General features: G+C 35.0%; 2 pseudogenes; both read left to right on the top strand.

Moving 5' to 3' along the window:
- Positions 1-5,314: 5,314 nt before the first annotated feature.
- On the top strand, positions 5,315-6,999 carry LOC107504208 (annotated as a pseudogene).
- Positions 7,000-11,361: 4,362 nt separating this feature from the next.
- On the top strand, positions 11,362-21,319 carry LOC107504207 (annotated as a pseudogene).
- The last annotated feature ends 466 nt before the right edge of the window (positions 21,320-21,785 follow it).

The raw sequence follows: 21,785 nt of genomic DNA, 5'->3' as shown, positions 1-21,785 counted from the left end.
ATGTCTTGCACACTCACAGCCTTACTCTTGGCCTTCCAGAGACTCCCAAAGGGCCCAGAACAACCTTAGTCTGAGGTCTGGGTGACAGGGCTTAGGACAGAGGCAAGGAAGGCTGTATAATTTGCAGGGCCTAGTATAAAATGACAACGTAAGGCCCCTTGTTCAAAAACCAAGAAAAAATAATAAACTCTTTATTTTGGAATACTTTAAAAAACAAGAAAATACCACTACAGGTACTAAAACACAGGTATAAAGCTTTTCTTTCTCTCATGGTCTCTTTTTTGACTTTTCATGTTTTTTTTAATAGACTTAATTTTTTAAAACAGTTTTAGAGATACAGAGAAACTGAAGATACTATAGAGAATTCCTGTTTACTCCACACCCAGTACCATCTTAAGATAGTATGGTACATTTATTACAATTAATGAACCAATATTAATATATGTTTGTACTTTCTTCAAATATCCTTTTTTACCTAATGCCTTTTTTTTCTTTTCCTGGATCTTATCCAGAATATCTTGTTACTTTTAGTTATCATGTCTCCTTAGGCTCCCCTTGGCTGTGACAATGTCTCAGACTTTCTCTGATTTTGATTACCTTTGTAATTCCAAATATATTAGTTAGGTATTTGTAGAATGCCCTTCTGTTGAGATTTTGCTTGTCTTTTTCTCTTGGTTAGACTGGAATTATGACTTTTGTGGAGAAAGATCACAGAGATAAAGTGTCATTTCATCATATCGTATCAAGGCTACATCCTATCAATATGATTTATGACCGTTGACATTGGCCTTGTCTTGGCGATTTTTATTATTTAATGTTTTAGTAAAGGAAAATTAAAAATTCAGGTTATTAACATGAATTAGTTAATATTGTACAATTCATTTTAAATGCAAATACAAGAACATTTTACTCATGTAGAATCACTAAAATTGCACAATTCATATTTTGTTGCATGTACAAGCATATGTATTTACTTCTTATCAGAACAGTGGAAACGCTGCACAAAACTAACTCAACTGTTTTTATTTCACTTCTTGATACGTGCACATATGACCATTCTACAAGACTGAAAGGAAAAGAAACTGTGGGTTGTTCTCTCTTTCCTTCTTGTCATCATTTTTGACATAAGTGGTTGGCAAATACTAGGCAGTAACACATGTAAGAAAGGATATGATTGTGTTTCTCAGTCATTTGTGTTTCTTAAAATGTGATTCTGTATCGGAAGTAAGCTCTGAATGGAACCAAAAGGTGGCCTCTCTTGGTTATAGAGGTAACATGCTTATTACTTACTTGCTTTGAGTTTGAGTCCCCCTGAATTTTGTGCTTATGGGGCATAGGGAATGCAATTGGCAAGTGGGACAACAAGAATGGCAGACATAAGAATTGTGTTTCTCCTGTCCTGTCCTTTTGCAAATACCATGATGTCTCTTTTAACAATATTTTTTTTATTTTTCAATTATAGTTGGCATACAATATTATATTAGTTTCAGGTGTACAATATAGTGATTAGACATCTATATATCTTACAAAGTGATCACCCCAATAAATCTAGTACCCATCCGACACTGTATATAGTCATTACAATATTATTGACTATATCTTTATGCCATCCTTTATATCTCCATGACTGTTTTGTAACTACCATTTTGTAACTCTTAATCCCTTCCCTCTTTTTCACCTACTCCCACAACCCCGCTCCCATGTGGTAATCCTCTAAATGTTCTCTATATCTATGACTATTTTTTTTATTTTGTTCTTTAGATTCCACATGTAAGTGAAATCATATGTCATTTGACCTTCTCTAACTGACTCCACTCAGCACAATACCCTCTAGGTCAATCGTGAAATATCTTTTTCTATCCCTTTAGTTTTAGTCTGTGTATGTCCTTTAATCTGAAGTGACTCTTTTATAGGCAGCATATGTAAGGGCCTTGTTTCTTATCCATTCAGCCACCTATCTTTTGATTAGAGCATTTAATTCTTTTTCATTTGAAGTACTCATTGGTAGCTATGTAGTTATTGACATTCTTTATTTATATTTTTGATATATATATTTTCTTGTTTTTAAAGAAGTCCAACATTTCCTGAAATACTGGTTGGTGGCGATGAAGTGCTTTAGCTTTTTCGTGTCTGGGAGGTCTTTATCTGTCCTTCGATTCTAAATGATAGCTTTGCTGGGTAAAGTAATCTTGGTTGTGGGTCCTGACTTTTCATCACTTTGAAAATTTTGTGGCAAGCTCTTCTGGCCTGAAAAGTTTCTGTTGAAAATTGGCTGACAGTGTTAGGGGAGGTCCCTTGTAGGTGACTAACTGCTTTTTTCTTGCTTTTCTTAAGATTCTCTCTTTGTATTTAACCTTTGGCATTTTAATTATGATGTGTCTTGGTGTGGGCCTCTTTGGGTTCATTTTATTTGGGACTCCGCACTTCCTGGGCTTGTATGTCTATTTCTTTCACCAGGTTAGGGAAGTTCTCCATTATTTCTCAAAATAAGTTTTCAATTCCTTGCTCTTTCTCTCTTCCACTATGATGCGAATGTTGTTGCACCTCATGTTGTCACAGAAGCCCCTTAAACTATCCTCTGTTTTTTGGATTCTTTTTTGTCTTGCCACTGTTCTGATTTGGTTTCCTCCACTACCCCATCCTCTAAACTGATGATTCGATCCTCCAGTTCATCCAGTCTGTTGATTCTTTCTAATGTATTCTTCATCTTAGACATATTCTTCATTTCTGACTGGTTAACTTTTATATTTTCTGTCTCCATTTTCATGTTTTCAACCTCACCATTAAAGTTATCACCAAGTTGATCTACTTGTCCCCTAAGTTCCTTGAGCATTCTTATAACCAGTGTTTTGAATTTTTCGTCTGGTAGATTGTTGAGTTCTTTTTCTCGAGCTTTGTTTTGTTCTTTCATGTAGGACATGTTTGTCTCTCCATTTTGGCTGCTTCCCTGTGTTTGTTTCTATGTATTAGGTAGAGCTTCTAAGTCTCCCGGTCTTAGTAGAGTGGCTTTATATAGTAGGTGTCTTGTGGGGCCCAGTGGCACAGTCTTCCCTGGTTATATGAGCAAGGTGCTCAGGGGTATTCCTTGTGTGAGTTATGTGTGCCCTCCTTATGTAATTGAGCCTTGGTTGCTATTTGCATTTTGATGGGAGGGATTGGCCCTTGGGCTGATCTTCTGTGGGACTGGCCTGTGAGGAGCCGACCCTATGGAACAGGATTCAGTTCAGCAGGGCTTTGGTGCCTGCCGAGTCTGCTCTTCAGGTGTGTCCTCCTCAGATGCAGCCCTGGATGGTACTCCAGCTCTGTGGCCAGTAGAAACAGGCCACTGGGTGTGCCTGCCCAAGGGCTTCCTGGGAGGAGCCCAGGTATAGGCCAAGTTCAGCCACAGCCTTTGCACTTTCTGGGACCACCTGGTAAGAGTCACTAAGCAATCTGCTGATGGCTCCCACCCCTGTTAGGCTTAGAGGTACCTCAAGAGGCCAAGCCAGAAACCCTGCCACTAGTACGGGGCTTGGTGCTGCTCAGCAAGAGGTACAGGACATACTGAGGCCAGATGCTGCTTTTTTGGGTTTTGTGAACCTTTGAGAGATTTTAGGAAAGTCTGCAGCAGGAGCTGAGACAGGTCATTTGTATAGAATGTACCACTGGAGGCAGCTCGGGTGGCTCCACAAGTTGGAAGAGATGGAGTCTCAGGGAATCACCTGGGTGAAACGACCTGTGTTATCCAGGTTGATGGAGACTCAGGTATGGCAGCCACCTATGTCGGAACACTGGGAGAGGGGAGGACTCAACCAAGGAGTGATGAATACTGGTAGCACGTCTGTCCAGGAGAAAGCTGCCCCTCCAGCCCTCACCCTAAAGCCTGACAACTCAGTGTCTCCCCATATATCCCTGGTGCCCCTTGAGCAGCTGCCCTACTGCTGGAGCTTAGAGTGAAGGAGTCCTTCAGTGAGTAAGGCTGGGCACAGGCCTTTTAAGAGGAAGGTCTCCGCTTCCCACAGGCCTCCATCTCACTCAGCCAGTTTCCGCTGGTTTTCAGAGCCAGAGATTGTGGGGACTTCTCCTCCTGGCACTGGACCCCTGTGCTGGGGAGCCCATTGTGGAGCCAGGACCCCTCTCCTCACAGGGAGAGGGGGTTCTGCAGCCAAGATAACCCTCCTGATTCTCCACCACCACACACTGTTGTGGGACTGGCTGTTTCATATCTCTGCCCCTCCTACCAGTGTTGTCTTATGTATGTCCCCAGTGGTAGGACTTCTGTTCAGCCAGACCTCAGGCGACTCCCACTTATGGTTGTTCTTCTGTAGTTTCACTGTAATTTTAGTGTGGTCATGAGAGGAAGCATGCACAGCACCCAGCTTCTGTGCCATCTTGGCTGGTCTCCACCATGCTGTCTTGATTACTGCAACTTTATAGAAGGCTCAGAGTCAGGAATTGTCAGTCCTCTGATATTGTTCTTTTTAAAATTTGTCTTAACTGCTACAGATCCTGCACATTTTCTAACAAGCTTTAGAATAAACTTGTTGATTTTCACACAAAAAAGTCAGCTGGAATTATACTTGGAATTATACTAAATATGCAGATCAATCTGGGGAGAATTGTCACTGTGATGAGATTGTGTCTTCTGATATGTGAACATGGTATACTTTGTCATTTTTTTTAGGTCTTCTATAATTACTCTCAGCAATATATCATAGTTTTCATGTATTGCATAAAATTTATCACAAATTACTTCATGCTTTTGATGCCATTGAAAATGGTATTTAATTTTTTTTATTTTCTAATTATTTCTAGTATATAAGATGTATACTTGATTTTTTTTGCATAATTACCTTTTATCCTGAGACCATACTAAATTCACTTATTAGATCTAATAACTTTTTTAATTGAAAAAATTTAGACATTTATATAGTTTATAAAACAATCCCCCTAATTGCTCCTTCTCTCCTCTAGTTTTCTACCTAGCCTTTACATTAATGCTAACTGCATTCCATATGTCGTGCTTCCCATCCCTGTGACCACCTATCGACTAATAATTTGTACTTCTTTAATCTTTCACCCCATTCTCTCAGCCCCAAAAAACTCCCCTCCCTTCTGTCCGTCACCAAATTGTCCACTATATTTTTATAGATTCTTAGGGCATTCTATGATATTCCTGCAAATAAAGACAGCTATACAAATTCTTTTTCCATCTTTTTCCTCTTTTCCTTGCCTTATTGCACTTACTCAGATTTCCAGTACACCGTTGACTTAGCACTGATGAGAGTAGACATCCTTGTATGGTTTCCTATTATAGGAGGAAACCATTCAGTCTTTCATTATTAAGTATGATGTCAGCTATAGTTTTTTCATAGATGCCTTATTTCAGGCTATGAATTTCCTTTCTATTTATAGTTTCCTGAGAGATTTTTATCATAAATATGTATTATCTTTAATCAAATGCCCTTTCTGTATCTGTTGAGATGGTCATAATTATTCTCCTTTACTATGTTAATTTGTTGAATTATATTGACTTTTGAATACTTAACAACCTGCATTCCTGGGATAAACCTCACTTGGTAATTATGTATAGCTGGATTCAATTTCCCAAATATTTAAAAAGGATTTTTACATTTATGTTCATGAGGTATATTGGTCTTAGTTTTCTTGTAATGTTTTTGTTTTAGTTTCAGGGTAATTCTGGCCTCATTATATAGAGAGGAGAGTGCTTCCTCTACTTTTTGAAAGGGTTTGGTTAAAATTGGTGTTATTTTACCTTAACTGTTTGATAGAATTCACTAGTGAAGACATCTGGGCCTAGCGTTTTCTTGAAAGGTTTTTAATAACAAATTAAGTTTCTTTTAGAGGTATAGGCAGTGGCATGCATGCTGGAACTTGCTTATACTAGCTAATAAGAGCTGATTGTTATCATCTCTTAACAAATCTTCATTCAGTGATGTCACGTTGATAGCTTAAAACTGGTCATGGTTTATTTATACCACATAAATTAGATATGTTAATGAATCAGGACCTTTATTTTCTTCTCGAGACCTAGTGGTTAAATACCACTCTTCTGTTCAGGTTCTTTTATTTATTTTTTGAATAATTTGTGTCTTTCAAGGAATTTAACAGTTTTATCTATGTTACTGGGTTTATTGGCATAAAGGTAATCATAATTTTCCTATACTATCCTTTAAATGTTTGGAAGATCTGTAATGATGGCCATTTTTCTTGTTTCTTTTTTCACTTTTAACAGTTTTACTGTAATATCATTCACATACAATATAATTTACCAATTGAAAGTGTATAATTCAGTGGTTTTTAGTAAATTCACAGACGTATGCAAACACAGTCAATATTAGAACATTTTCATCACCTCCAAAAGAAAGCCCAGGCATAGATTAGTGTGGTCTTTGTCATCTTCCACCATGGTATACCATAGCCAGAGCCAAAAAGTGCAGAAGGCGATGGTATAGCCCATCAACTTCATCTTCTTCATATACCTGCAAAATAGATCTCGGATTCCAGTGTGGCTTTATGAGCAAGTGAACGAACATGCAGATAGAGGGCTGTATCATTGGTTTTGATGAGCATATGAACCTCATATTAGATGATGCAGAAGAGATTCATTCTAAAATTAAGTCAAGAAAACAACTAGGCTGGACCAGGCCAAAAGGAGATAATGTTACTCCGTTCCAAAATGTCTCCAACTAGAAATAACTAATAAAGTGAGAAATCATTGAGAAGGCAATATGGTTTGTGTTTTTTAGGTATCTTTTATTTGGAGTATAGTTCTTAACTGTTTAATCATATTATTTTGATTACCCTTATTGGTATTACCAGTTGACACTAACTACTGTAATAATATTTTTATTTTAAAAAGAAAGGCCCTACTCTAGCTATTACCTCTCATCCCTACACCTTCCCCAAACCTTAGTAACCACTAATCTACTTCCTATGTCTATGGATTTGCCTTTTCTAGGACTTTTGTATAAATGGAATCATGTAATATGTGTTTTTTGTGACTTCTTTCATTTTATAAGATGTTTCCAAGGTCTATCAATGTTGTATCATGTATTAGTACTTTTTAAAAATTTTTTATAGCCAAATAATACCCCATTCCACATTTTTTTACCCATTCATCAGTTGATGGACATTTGGATTGTTTTTATCTTTTGGCTATTATAAATAACGCTGCTATAAACACTCACAGCGATTCTGATAAGGATTACATTAATCCGTAATCAGTTTGGGGATTATTGTCATTTTAACAATTTTAATCTACCATTCCATAAACATTAGTTAATTTCCATTTTTAGATCTTTTTTAAAGGATTTTTTTTTCAGTTTTTAATGCACAGTTCTTGTACTTCTTTTGTTAAATTTACTCTTAAGTATTTTATTCTTTTTGGTGTTATTGTAAATGAAATTGCTTTCTTAATTTCATTCTTGGATTGTTCATTGCAAGTATATGGAAATACAATCAATTTTGGTATATTGAAATTTTGTTCTAATAGTTTTCTTAGTGGATTCCTTAGGATTTCATGTCACCTGTGAATAGAGATAGTTTTTCTTCTACCTTTGTCAGTCTGGATGCCTTTTATTTATTTTTCTTGCCTAACTTCCATGGCTAGAACCTCTAGCACAATGTTGAGTAGAAGCAGAAAGATCAGTCATCCTTGTCTTGTTCCTGATCTTAAGAGGAAAACTTCCAGCTTTTCACCATTAAGTTGTTAGCTGTGCATTTTTCATAGATGACCTTTGTCAAGTTGAAGAAGTACTTTTCTGTTTCTAGTTTGTTTTGTGTTTTTATCATGAAAAAGTATTATATTTTTTAAAATGCTTTTCCTGCACCTTTTGAGATTGTCATGTGTTTTTTTGTTTTTTATTCTATTGACATGGTGTTTTACATCGATTGATTTTTGGATGTTAAACTAATCTCACATTTCTGGAATAAATCCCACTTGGTCATGGTGTATAATTTTTTTTATATATATAGGTTGCTGGATTCCATTTTTGGGGTTTTTTTTTGGTGTGGATTTTTGCATCCATATTTACATAAGGTATTAGTCTATAGTTTTGTTTTCTTTTTCTTTTTTTTTTCCCCGTGTGATGTGTTCGTATGGTTTTGGTAACAGGCTAATATTGGCCTTATAGAATGAGTAAGGAAGTATTCTCTCTTCTATGTTTTGGAAAAGTTTGTGAAGAAATGATATTCTTTACATGTTTGGTAGAATTCATCAGTGAAGCTATCTGGACCTCGACTTTTTTTTCTTGGTAGCTTTTGTTTATTAATTAATTCTCTTATTATAGGTATATTCATATTTGCTTTTTCTTCTGGAGTCAGTTTTGGAAGTTTGTGTCCTTCTAGGAATTTGTCCCTTTCATCTAACTTATCGAATGTATTGGCATACAGTTATTCGTAGTATTTTTTCATAATCCTTTTATTTCTGTAAAGTCAGTAATAATGTCCTCTCATTTCTAGTAATTTTGAGTTTTCTTCCCCCCTCCCCTGGGTAATCAATCTATAGGTTTGTAAATTTTGTTGATATTTACAGAGAAGCAGCTTTTTATTTTTGATGTTCTCTCTCTCTCTCTCTCTCTCTCTCTCTAATTTGGTTTCATTAGTTTCTCTCTAGCCTTTATTACTCTCTTCCTTCTGTTTGCTTTAGGTTGGTCTATTTTTCAGGGTTTAATGGTGAAAGTTTAGGTTATCCTTCTTTTTTAACATAAACATTTACAACAATAATGTCCCTCTAAGCATTTCTTTAGCTTCATCCCATAAATTTCAGTATATTGTGTCTTCATTTTCGTTCATCTCAATATGTTTTCTAATTTCCCTTTTGATTTCTTCTTTGATCTATTGGTCATTTAAGAATGTGTTGTTTAATTTCCACATATTTGTGATTTCCAAATTTCTTTTTGTTTTCGTTCTATTCTTACAGTCCATGTTCATAGAAAACCTACTTAGTATTATTTATATTCTTTAAAATTTATTGTGGTTTGTTTTATTGCCTAGCATATAGTCTCTTCTGGAGTATATTCCATGTGCACTTGAAAATAATGTATATCTTGTTGTTGGGTGGAATATTCTATAGAATATTCTATGTCTATTAGGTCTATTGGTTTATAGTATTGTTCAAGTCTTCCATTTCTTGTTGATCTTCTGCCTGGTTTTTCTATCCATTGTTAAAAGTTGAACGTCTTTAACTATTATTGTTGAATTGTCTATTTCTCACTTTATTTTTGTCATTTTTTTCTTCATTTTGATGCCCTCTTATTAGGTACATACATGTTTATAACTGTTATCTTCCTGATGGATCAATTCTTTTATGAAACGTCTCTCATAAGCTCTACTAACATTTTTGTTTTAAAGTCTAATTTTTCTGCTATTACTATAGCCACTCCAGCTTTACCGCGGTTGTTGTTTGTATGATATATCTTTTTTATCATTTTGCTTTCAATCTGTATATATCTTCGAATTTAAAATGTGTCTCCTATAGGTAGCATATCATTAGATTTTGTTTTTTATATCCAGTCTGAAAACTCTGCCTTAGTTTAATTCATTCACACTTTATGTTATTACTGTTATAGTTGGATTTACATCTGCCATTTTACTTTGTTTTCTGTGTCTCATATCTTCTTTGCTCCTCTATTCCTCTCTTGCATTAAGCTAATATTTTCTAATGATGCATTTTAATTTCATTAATGTATTTTGTTATATTTTTTAGTTATATCCTTAGTGTTTGTGCTAGTGCTGACTAAATACATATTAACTTATTGGAATCAGCTTCAGATTTATACTAACTTATACTAACTTAATTCTAGTGAGGTACATAAATATTACTCCTATATAGCTTTATTCTCTTCTCCACCTTTTTAAATAATTTCTCGTTATATATGTATATATTACACCTATATATCTTACAAACCCAGCAATACAGTTATAATTATTACTTTATGTAACTTAATATATTTTAAAAACGCAGAAGAAAGGGTAGTGGGTATACGTCCATAGCATTTGTTATAATAACATTCTTACATATTTCTGTATCTCTTCACTTGGTTCCTCTGGATTCAAGTCACCATTGGGAGTCATTTCCTTGGCCATTATAGCACTTAATAGTGTTCCACAGTTCTCTGAGGCTCGGTACATTTTTCATCAGCCTTTTTTTCTCTCTGTTTTTTAGATTGCTTAATCTTTATCAGTCTACCTTCAAAAGTTCACACAGTCTTCTAGTTCAAATCTACTGTTGAATTTTTTATTTCAGTTACTATACTTCTCAACTCCTGAATTTCCATTTGTTCTTTTTTAAAAATAATTTCTCTTTATTGATCTTCTGTATTTGATTTCACATTTTCATCATATCTACCTTTACTTCTTTAATCATGATTTCCTTTAGTTCTGTGATTACATTTGTAGTGGCTACTTTGAAGTCTTTGTTAAATCTGACATCTGGTCACTCTCACAGGTAGTTTTTGTTGCATGCCTTTTTTTTATTGGAAACTGGACATTTTAGATAATGTATTGCAGCAACTCTAAGTACTGGTTCCCTCTCTCCTTCTGGGGCTTGTTATTGTTATGTTCATGTTTATTTTTTAGTGACTAGATGGATTATTTTAGATAATTTAGGTCATTTTAGATAATCTAGCTAATCTCTAAACCAATAATATCTGTGCCCACACATAGTGTGAAACCTCTTATTTTGCTTCTCAGTGGGCACAACTTTCGATGTGCCCACAGTCACCCTTGGAAGACAGTGGTTTTGCCAGGGCTCTCTTTGTCTATTTCCCTGAGCACACACAGCTTTTAAACTCACTAATTGCCTGCTGATTGCATTATTGTTTTCAATAATGCCCTGAGGTATAATTTGTTCAAGGGACTGAGATTAGTTCTGCTTCCAGGTTTCCTCCTAGCTCGCTCTCTCTCCCAGGTTTTCTTGGGTAAATGAACAGAACTAGGATTCATATCTCCAATGAATCTATCATTGTCCTCTCAATTGCTTTTCACAATGTGTGGTGTTAGCTGACACCACTTCTAACACCAAAGGTATTGTGTTTTTCAACACCAACTGAGTATCCTACAATTCAATTCAGTTCTGATACTAACTCATCATAATTAATGCAGACGCCACAGGTTAAGGGCTGAGTCTTACAAGAATGCCCTGATTTCAGACACCAGCCACAAATGGGATGCCCAGACTACTCACACTTTTGCCTAGCCAACTGCAAATTTGGGGGTTCCATGACACTCCTAGTAAATTTTGATAATTTACAAGACTAAGTCACAGGACTCAAGAAAGTGTTTTAATTACTAGTACTGTTTTTTTTTAGGGTCATAAGTAAAGTTTCTTAGAAAAGGGATAATGCTCCACAGACAGAGATGGTCTCCTCTCAAGCAGAGAGTGGGAGGCACCAGTACCGGTTTATTTTAAAGGATACAACTCAGGGAACAACTAAATGGAAGAGAAGCATGAGGCAAGGTATTGGGGAGAGAGAGAGTGGTGCAGGGTTTCATCACATAGCCATGCTTGATTAAGTCATTGGTCATTGGTGATTGAACTCACATCTTCATCCCTTCTTCCCTACACAGAGGTAGGAGGGGTGAGACTGAAAAGTTGCAACTGTCTAATCATTCGTTTGGTCTTTCTGAAGCTAGGAAACTCCACCACGAGTCACCTCATTAGCATAAACTCAGATATGGCCAAAAGAGGTTCATTATGAATAACAAAAGACACTCCTGCAATTTAGGAAACCCCAAGGTTGTGGGAGCTCTGTGCCAGGAACTGGAGACAAAGACCAAACATATGTTTTATTATACCATACACCATAACCTCCACTGTTTTCAAGAGCAGCTTGATCTTCTCCACATTCTGTATATATTAAATCATTTCCTTTAGGAAGAGATTGAGAGCTCTGTTTTATAGCCTGCCTCTCTCCCCAGGTAAAATATCTGAGCCATGGCTCTAGAGTTTACACTATTTATTTTATATCATCACAGTGTACCTTCTAGTAATATTATATGATTCCATGTATAATGGAAGAACTTTATAACTATGTATTCCTCCTCTCCTCATTTTAATTGTTTTACATTTTACTTCTTCATGTTTTATAATCCCATCATACATTGTTATTACTTTTATTGTATAGTTTTTCTCTTTAACAGTGTTATTGAGATATAATTTATATGCCATATAATTTACCCATGTAAAGAGTACAAATCAATGTTTTTTTTGTACAATCAGTCTAATTTTAGAATTTTTCATTATCCAAAAAAGAAATCTGGTATCAATTACCAATAATTTCCTACCCCTACCCTGCTGTCAGCCCCAAGCAACCACTAATCTATTTTTTGTCTCAATGCATTTGCTATGGCATTTTCTTATAAAATGAATAATAAAATGTGAGATCTTTTGTGACTTTCTTTCACTTACCATATTGTTTTAAAGTTTCATCCATGTTGTAGCAGGTTTCAGTACTTCCTCTAAGGCAGGCTGGCCCTGCCTGACCATTTTCTGCTCAAATGAGTTAGTTTCTGACTGCAACCCCCTTCCCAGGTCTCTCTGGCTTGACATGGTAGTCAGAAAACCCCGCTGAAACAATTAAGTCCGTTTCCTTATAGTTTGGCAGCCAGTGTTCTCTTTCCTTATATGAAATATCTATAGCTGTGTAAGAATGCGGAAGTACAAGATGGTATAAAACTGCCCACCATGTTACAATTGGGGCTCAGCCTTTGGATAAGAATCTGCTGAGTGGGTGCCGGTATCAATAAACACTGCTTCCTGGTTATAGCCTCGGTGTCCCATCTCTCTGTTTGAGGATCCCACAACACTTCCTTTTTTATTCCCAAATATATTTTATTATATGATATATACCACATATTGTTTATTCATCAATTGATGGACATTTCGTTTTTTTTTCCACTTTTCCCATTGCTTACTATAAACAATCCTGCTACGAACATTGGTGTTTAAGTTTTGTGTGGCCATATTTTTTTTCATTTATCTTGGGTATATGCCAAGGAATGGAATTGCTGGGGCATATGAAAAATCTATGTTTAACATTTTGAAGTACTGCCAATCTATTTTCCAAGTGAGGTGCAGCATTTTACATTCCCATTAGCGAAGTTGGCGGGCTCCAGTTTCATCATCCTAGCCTAAACTTGTTATTTTCCATCCTCTTCATTTTAGCCATCATATTGTATGTGAAATGTTATCGCTTTTTGGTTCTGATTTGCATTTCCCTAACGAATAATGATTTGAGCTCCTTTTTATGTGTCTCTTGGTTTTCTGTTTGTCTTTGGAGAAATGAATGTTGAAGTCATTCACCTGTTTTGTTGTTGTTATTTTTTAAATTTATTTATTTAGTTTCAAGTATACAGTACATTGGTTAGACATCTATATAGTTCATAAAATGATCCCCCCAGTTGCTCCCTTCCTCCCTCCCCTTGCCTTCCACCTAGCCATCGTATTAATGCTAACTGCATTCCCTATGCCATGCTCCCCATCCCCGTGACCAACTATCAACTACTAATTTATACTTCTTTAACCCTTCACCCCACTCTCCCAACCCTCCAATCCCCACTCCCCTCTGTCCATCACCAAACTGTCCTCTGTATTTGTGAGTCTGCTTTTGATTAGTTTGTTCTTTTTGTTCCTTAGATTCCACATATAAGTGAAATCATATGGTATTTATCTTTCTCTGACTTATTTCACTCAGCTTAATAACCTCTAGGTCCATCCATGTTGTTGCAAATGGTAGGATTTCCCTTTTTAATGGCTGAGTAATATTCCATTGTATATATATATGAACCATAATTTCTTTATCCAATCATCTGTTGATGGGCATTTAGGTTGCTTCCGTATCTTGGCTATGGTAAATTGTGCTGCCATGAATATTGGGGTGCATAGATCTTTATGAATTATTGTTTTGGTTTTCTTTGGATAAATACCCAGAAGTGCAATTGCTGGGTCAAAAGGTATATCCATTTTTAATTTTTTGAAAAACCTCTATACTATTTTCCATAGCAGCTGTATCAATTTGCAATCCCACCAACAATGTAGGAGGGTTCCCTTTTCTCTGCATCCTCGCCAACACTTCTTGTTGTTTGATTTATTGATGATAGCCATTCTGACAGATGTGAAGTGATATCTCATTATGGTTTTAATTTGCATTTCTCTGATGGTTAACGACCTTGAGCATCTTTTCATATGTCTATTACCCATCTGTATTTCCTCTTTGGAGAAGTGTCTGTTCAGGTCTTCTGCTCAGTTTTTAACTGGATTGTTTTTTTGTTGTTGAGTTGTATAAGTTCTTTATATATTTCAGATATTAACTCCTTATCAGGTGTATCATTTGCGAATATCTTCTCCCAATCAGTCGGTTGTCTTTTTGTTTTGTTAATGGTTTCCTTTGCTGTACAAAAACTTTTTAGTTTGATGTAGTCCCATTTGTTTATTTTTTCTTTTGTTTCCCTTGCCTGAGGAGATATATCTGAAAAGAAATTCCTGTTAGTAATATCAGAGTTTACTGCCTGTTTTCTTCTAGAAGTTTTATGGTTTCAGGTCTTACATTTAAGCCATTAATCCATTTTGAATCTGTTCTTGCATACAGTGTAAGAAGGTGGTCCAGCTTCTTCTTTTTTTTTGCATGTGTCTGTCCACTTTTCCCAACATCATTTATTGAAGAGACTGTCTTTACCCCATTGTATATTCTTACCTCCTCTGTCACATATTAAGTGAGAGTACAGATGTGGATTTATTTCTGGGCTCTCTGTTCTATTGATTGATGTATCTGTTTATATGCCAGTACCATGCTGTTTTGATTACTGTGGCCTTGTAGTAAAGTTTGATATCAGGCAGTGTGATACTTGCAACTTTGTTCTTCTTTCTCAAGGCTGCTGTGACTCTTTGGGGTCTTTTACAGTTCCATATAAATTTTAGGATTATTTTTTCTAGCTCCCTGAAAAAATGCCATTGGCATTTCGATAGGGATTGCATTGAATCTATAGATTGCTTTGGGTAGTATGGTAGATGTTGAGCATGGTATATGCTTCCATTTATTTGTATCTTCTTCAGTTTCTTTTTTCAATGATAGTTTTCTGAAAACAGGTCTTTTACCTTCTTGGTTAATTTGATTCCCAGTTATTTTATAGTTTTCAATGCAATTGTAAATGGAATTTTCTTAACTTCTCTTTCTGAAAGTTCTTCATTGGTATATAAAAATGTCTCTGACTACTAAATATTTATTTTATAACCTGCTACTTTACTGAATTCATTGATCAGCTCTAACAGTTTTTTGGTGGAATCTTTAGGGTTCTCTATATGTAGTATCATATCATCGACAAATAACGAGAGTGTTACTTCTTCCTTTCCAATTCAGATGCCTTTTATTTCTCTTTCTTGTCTTATTACTATAGCTAAAACTTCCAATACAGTGTTGAAGAGGAATGGTGAAATTGGGCATCCTTGTCTTGTTCCTGATATTAAAGAAACATGCTTTTAGCCTTTCCCCATTGAGTATGATGTTAGCTGTAGGTTTGTCATATATGGCCTTTATTATGCTGAGGTATGTTCCCTCTCTGCCCACTTTGCTGAATTTTTATCATAGATGGATGCTGGTCACCTGTTTTTTAACTGGGTTGTCTTTTTATTGTTGAATTTCCAAGTTCTTTATATATTCTGGAAGTTAGTTCCTTATCAAATATATGATTTACAAGTATTTTCTTCCATTCTGTGGGTTGCCTTTTCATTTTTTAATGGTATCATTTGAAGTATGAAAAGTTTTCATTTTGATGGTGTCTAAAAACATATCTTACCTTTTGTCACAAATGCTTTTTTATCGTATATAAGAAAACATTGTGAAACACAAGACCATGAAGATTTACTCCAATGTTTTCTTTTAAGAATTTGATAATTTTAGCTCTTACATTAACACTTATGACCCACGTTGGGTTAATGTTGTTGTACAGTATGATATAGTGGTGTAAATTCAATCTTTGGCATGTGGATATCCAATTGACCCATCACTATTATTTTTCAAACTATTATTTCCCCTTTGAATTGTCTTGGCACATTTGTCAAAACACCATTAACCCTAAATGTGAGAGTTTAATTCTGGACTCTTCAATTCTTTTCCATTGATCTATATATCTTTCTTTATGGCAGTACCACACTGTCTTGATTATTGTCACTTTATAGTAAGTTTTGAAATTGGGAAGTACAAAATATACAATATTATTCTTTCAAAGATTGTTTTGCCTATTCTGGATCCCTTGAATTTGGAACCATGTTGTCATTTTCTACATAGAAGCCAGATGGGGTTTTGATAGGTAGTGTACTGATCTGTAGATCAATTGCGGAATATTGCCATCTGAACAATATTTTCTTTCAATCCATGAACATGGAATTTATTTCCATTTATTTAGGTCTTCTTTAATTTTTTTCAACAACATTTTGTATTTTCAATTTATAAGTCTAGCTTTCTTTTGTTAAATATATTCCTAAAAATGTTTTTCTTTTTGATGTCATGCATATGTTACCGTTTTCTGAAGTGAATTTTCAGACCATAATTTCTAGTGTAAAAAAGGGATTTTTTATATTGATATTATATGGAAGCTCATTACATATGCGTGATTGATTAAATCTTTGGCCACTGGTAATTAATTCAATCTCCAGCCCCTCTCCCTTCCCCTCAAATAAGGTAGAGTGAGGGAAGGAGGGACTGAAAGTTCTACCCCTCTAATTGTGTTTTTTCCCTTGGAAACTAGCCTCCATCCTTAAGTTGCCTAGGGGCTTTTCCAGGGTCACCTCATTAACATAAACTCTGCTATGTTTGAAAAGTGCTTGTTATAGCTCTCATCACTTAGGAAATTCCAAGGGTTTAGGAGTTATGTTCCAGGAACAGGATGAAGACCAAATATATTTACTTCTTATTGTAAATTATAATAGCACAATGCAATTCACCAGTGTGGCCATCAAGTCCTGGGTTTTCCTTTGCAGGAATTTTTTTTAAATAACTAATTTCATCTTTTACTTGTTATAATTCTGTTTTATTCAGACTTTGTATTTCTTTTTGACTCAGTTTTAGTAGTTTGTGTCTTTCTAGGAATGTCCATTTCATCTATCTAATTCATTTTCATACATTGTTTATAGTATTGTCTTACAATCCCTTTTACTTGTATGAGGTTGGTAGTGATGTTCCCTCTCTCATTCCTGATTTTAGTAATGTGATTCTTCTTACTTTTTTCTCTTTTTCTCTTAGTCATTGTAATTAATGATTCATTGCTTTTATTCTTTTCAAAGAACCAAATTTTGGTTTAATTCATTTTCTCCATTTTTTTGTGTGTGTGTTCTCTGTTTCATTAATTTCCACTCTAATCTTTCTGTCCTTCTATTTGTTTTGTGTTTAGTTTTGTATTCTTCTCACAGTTTCATGAAGTGGAAGATTAGGTTATTGAGGTTTTTTTTTTTCTTTTTTGAAATATGGGTGTTTACAGCTACAATTTTTCCTCTAAGCTCCACTTAAGCTGCATCCCATCAGTTTTGGTATGTAGTGTTTTCATTTTCTTTCATCTCGAATTAATGTGTAATTTTCCTTTTGTTCTCTTTTTTGACCCATTGGTTATTTAGGAGTTTATTTTTTTTTTAATTTCTAACATATTTGTGAAATCTCCAAATGTCCTCATGTCATTGATTTCTAATTATATTATATTTTGGTTGTAGAACATATTTTGTATGATTTCAGTCCTTTTTACATATTTTGAGATTTATTTTATGGTTTGACGTAATTACTGGAAAAAGAACAAACTAAACCAAAGCAAACAGGAGAGGAAATAATAAAGATTAGACTGGAAATAACTATAATACAGTATTGAAAAATAATAGAGATTATGAAATTAAAATTTTTTTTAAAGATTGAGAAAATTAATAAACCATTAGCTACACTCACTAAGAAAAGGCAAGAAGACTCTTATATGGAAATCAGAAGTAAAACTGAGGCATCACTACTGACCTTACAGAAATAAAGAGGATTATAAGGGAATACTATGAACAACTACATGTTAAAAATTAGATTACCTAGAAGAGGTGGACATTTTCTAAAAAGATATACCGTACTTAAACTGATTCATGAAGAATTAGAAAGTCAGAATAGACCTATATCAAGTAAAGAGATTGAATTAGTAATCAAGAAACCTCACAAAGAAAAGCCCAGGCCCAGACAGCTTTACTGGTTTATTCTACCAAATTTTAAAGAAAAAAAAAAACATGATCATCTCACTAGACAAAGAAAATGCACTTGACAAAATGAGAACTTTTTCAGCCTGGCAAGGATATACCCAAATGTAACTATAGCTTACATTAAAATTCATAGTTAAAGATTTAATGCTTTTCCCTTAAGATCAGGAGCAAGGCAAGAAGATCTGATCCTCATGCTTTTATTCAATATTGTACTAGAGGTCTAGCTAGAGCTATTAGGGAAAAATGAAATAAAAAGCATCCAAATTGGAAGGAAGAAGTAATTCTATCTTTGTTCATAGATGACATGAGCTTTTATTTAATATTCCTAAGGTATCCACACCAAAAAAAAAGCTTTTAGAACTAATAAATGTATTCATAAAGGTTGCAGAATGCAATATCGATATATAAAATGAGTTGTAATTCTATATACTGGCAATGAACTATCTGAAAATGAAAATTAAGAAAATAATTCCACTTACTACAGAACATCAAAAAGAATAAAATACTTGAGAATAAATTTAACCAAAGAAGTGCAAAAATTGTACACTGCAAAATAATGAACATTTTTTAAAGAAATTAAAGAAGACCTAAATAAATGTAAAGATATCCTGTGTTCATGAATTGGAAGACTTAATATTGTTAATTTGGCAATACCTCCAAAACTGACCTGAAGATTCATTGCAACGCCTATCAAAATTTCAGCGGATATCTTTTCAGAACTTGACAAGCTGATCTCAAAATCCTTATGGACATACAAAGTACCCAGAATAAAGTAGCCAAAATAATCTTGAAAAAGAAGTAGAAAGTTGGAGGCCTCACAATTCTCTATTTCCAAATTTATTACAAAGCTACAGTAATCAAGACAATGTGATACTTGCATAAGGATAGACATATAGATCAATAACACATAATTGAAGGTCTAGAACTAAACCCTCACATTTATGGTTAATGCATATTTGACCAAAAAATAGTTTTTCAAGAAATGGTGCTGGGTCGACTGGATATCTACATTCAAAAGAATTAATTTGAACCCTTACTTTACATTATATAAAAACTCAAAATTAATCAGTTCTAAGTGTAAGAGCTAATCCTATAAAACTCTTAGAAATAAAAATAGGAGTAAATATTTGTTACCATAGGTTAGGAAATGGTTTCTTAGAGATGACACCAAAAACATAGTCAATAAAAAAAAAACAGATGAACTTAATCGAAATTAAAAACTGCGCTTCAAAATATACCATACAGGAAGTTAAAAGACAACCCACAGAATGGGAGAAAATATTTGCAAATCATATATCCAATAAGGGACATATATACAGAATATATCATGGTCTCTTATGAGTCAACAGTAAAAAGATAACCTAATTCTAAAACTGGCAAATGTTTTGAATAGACATTTCTCTAAAGAAGATAAACAAATGGTCTCTACACCCATGAAAAGATATTCAATATCATTACTCATTATGGAAATGCAAATCACATCTCAGCGAGATAGCACTTCACATTCACTAGGACAGATTTTTAAAAAGGCAAGAACAAGTCTTGGTGAGAATATGAAGAAATTCGAGCCTCATACATTATTGGCGGGGACATAAAATGCTGCAGCCACTTTTAAAAACATTTGGCAGTTCCTTAAAATGTTAAACATAGAGTTAGCACCATGGCACAGCAATTCTACTCATAGGTATATATACTCCAAATCATTGAAACATGTTCTAACAGTAACTTTTACATAGACATTCATACCAGCATTATTCATAATAGCCAAAAATAAAAACCCAAATGTTTATCAACTGATGAATGGATAAATAAATGTAATATACCATTTAATGGAATAATATTAGGCAGTAAAAAGGAATGGAGCACTGAGCCATGCTGCAACATGGATGAACCTTCAAAACATTGTTGAGTGAAAGAAGTTAGTCACAGAAGACTACATATTATATGATTCCATTTATATGCAATATCTATAATAGCTAAAGCCATAGAAATGGAAGATAAATTAGTGGTTGCCGATAACTGGGTGGGGGGAGGATAGTGGTGGAGGGGAATATATAGCGTTTGCTAATGTACAAGGTTTCTTTGGGGATGATGAGGATATTCTAAAATTAGATAGTGGTGATGGTTGCACAACTCTGAATATACTAAATACAACTAAGCTGTACAGTTTAAAGCAGCAGTCTCCAACCTTTTTGGCACCAGGGATTGGTACTCCTATGAGAATCTAATGCCTGATGATCTGAGATGGAGCCAAAGCAGTGATGCTAGTGCTGGGGAGAAGCTGAAAATACATGAGGCTTCACTCACTTGCTGGCCGATCACATGTGTGGCCCAGTTCCTAACTGGTCTGTGTCCCAGGGGTTGGGGACTCCTGCTTTCAAGGGCCAAATTTCTTGGTATCCAAATTATAGCTCAGTAAAACTGCTCTCTTAAAAAGTGTGGTTATTAGATCTCACCAGGGCCGTCACTGCCAGTGACACATTCAAGATAATTCAGAGGTTCGTGGGACCGACCAGCCTGAGTCTGCTCACCTTCAAAGTCTATGCTTCATAGAAAAAGAAATAACCTCACAAAACTTCCGTGAGGGTTGATGAACTTTCACTCTACTCCATTCTCAAGGGTCTAAATATGTGGAGGAGCCAAGAACCCAACCTGAAGCATCTCACATCTCCAACATTATTACAAGCTATATACAAGTTGATGTCAGGAAATGTACTCCCAAACTGAGCCCAAGATGCAATCTCTGTAGATTGCGTGACAGTAGTCAGTGGGGGTTGGACAGGTATGAATATCTCCAAAATGCACCTCCTGGATTTTTTCCAAGACTTGGTATGATTGATTTTGTTGGAATTGTTTGACTCCTTTTGGCTAGAAGTTCAAAAATAAAGAAGTTGGTGTGTCCACCTGGCTTTATGGGATTAGCTCTCTCTTTATTAGCCACAATAAGCCATCATATTTCTCCAGGTCAGTGGGGAGAAATTATATGATTGGTGTTTATGAGGATACACAGTCATAGAAGATTTGTGGAAGAACTTTCAAAAGCCAGGAAATGTGAAGAATTCACCCAGAAATAAGTAGAATACTCCATGCTCTGCTCGTTTTAATCAGTTATAGGTAAACATTGGAAACTTCTTACAGTAAACAAGTATTTCTATAGAAAAATGGCAGAGACGTCAGTACTGAATGTAATAAACTGGCTTTCTTCTTCAGGAAAAACTATGCTAAAGGCCTCTTTATTATCTTGGGTGATGCCATACTACAAGGGAACTAATCTGAAATTCTTTCACCTAGAGATAATGTTCAAGCCTTAGAACTCCTCATTTTCATGTTGCTATTTATGCACATAATTAAAACTCCAAGTTAAAAAAGTTTAATTATTTCCATTTAAAGACAAAGCACTCTCTCTCTCTCTGTCGTGGAAGAGGTCCACTGTAATCAACCTTCTCCAAATGACTGGCTGGTACCCCCTGGAAATGGTGCCATGTTAGGGGCCTAACATTGGCCTCTGATGTTGGCAGGTTCCGTACTACCGTGACAGAAGTCAGATCAGGTTGGTAAGAGAAGGCAG

This window comes from Rousettus aegyptiacus, unplaced genomic scaffold, assembly GCF_014176215.1.
Source record: "Rousettus aegyptiacus isolate mRouAeg1 unplaced genomic scaffold, mRouAeg1.p scaffold_m13_p_9, whole genome shotgun sequence".
Classification (NCBI taxonomy): Eukaryota; Metazoa; Chordata; class Mammalia; order Chiroptera; family Pteropodidae; genus Rousettus; species Rousettus aegyptiacus.
This window is presented reverse-complemented; position numbering and strand designations above follow the sequence as displayed.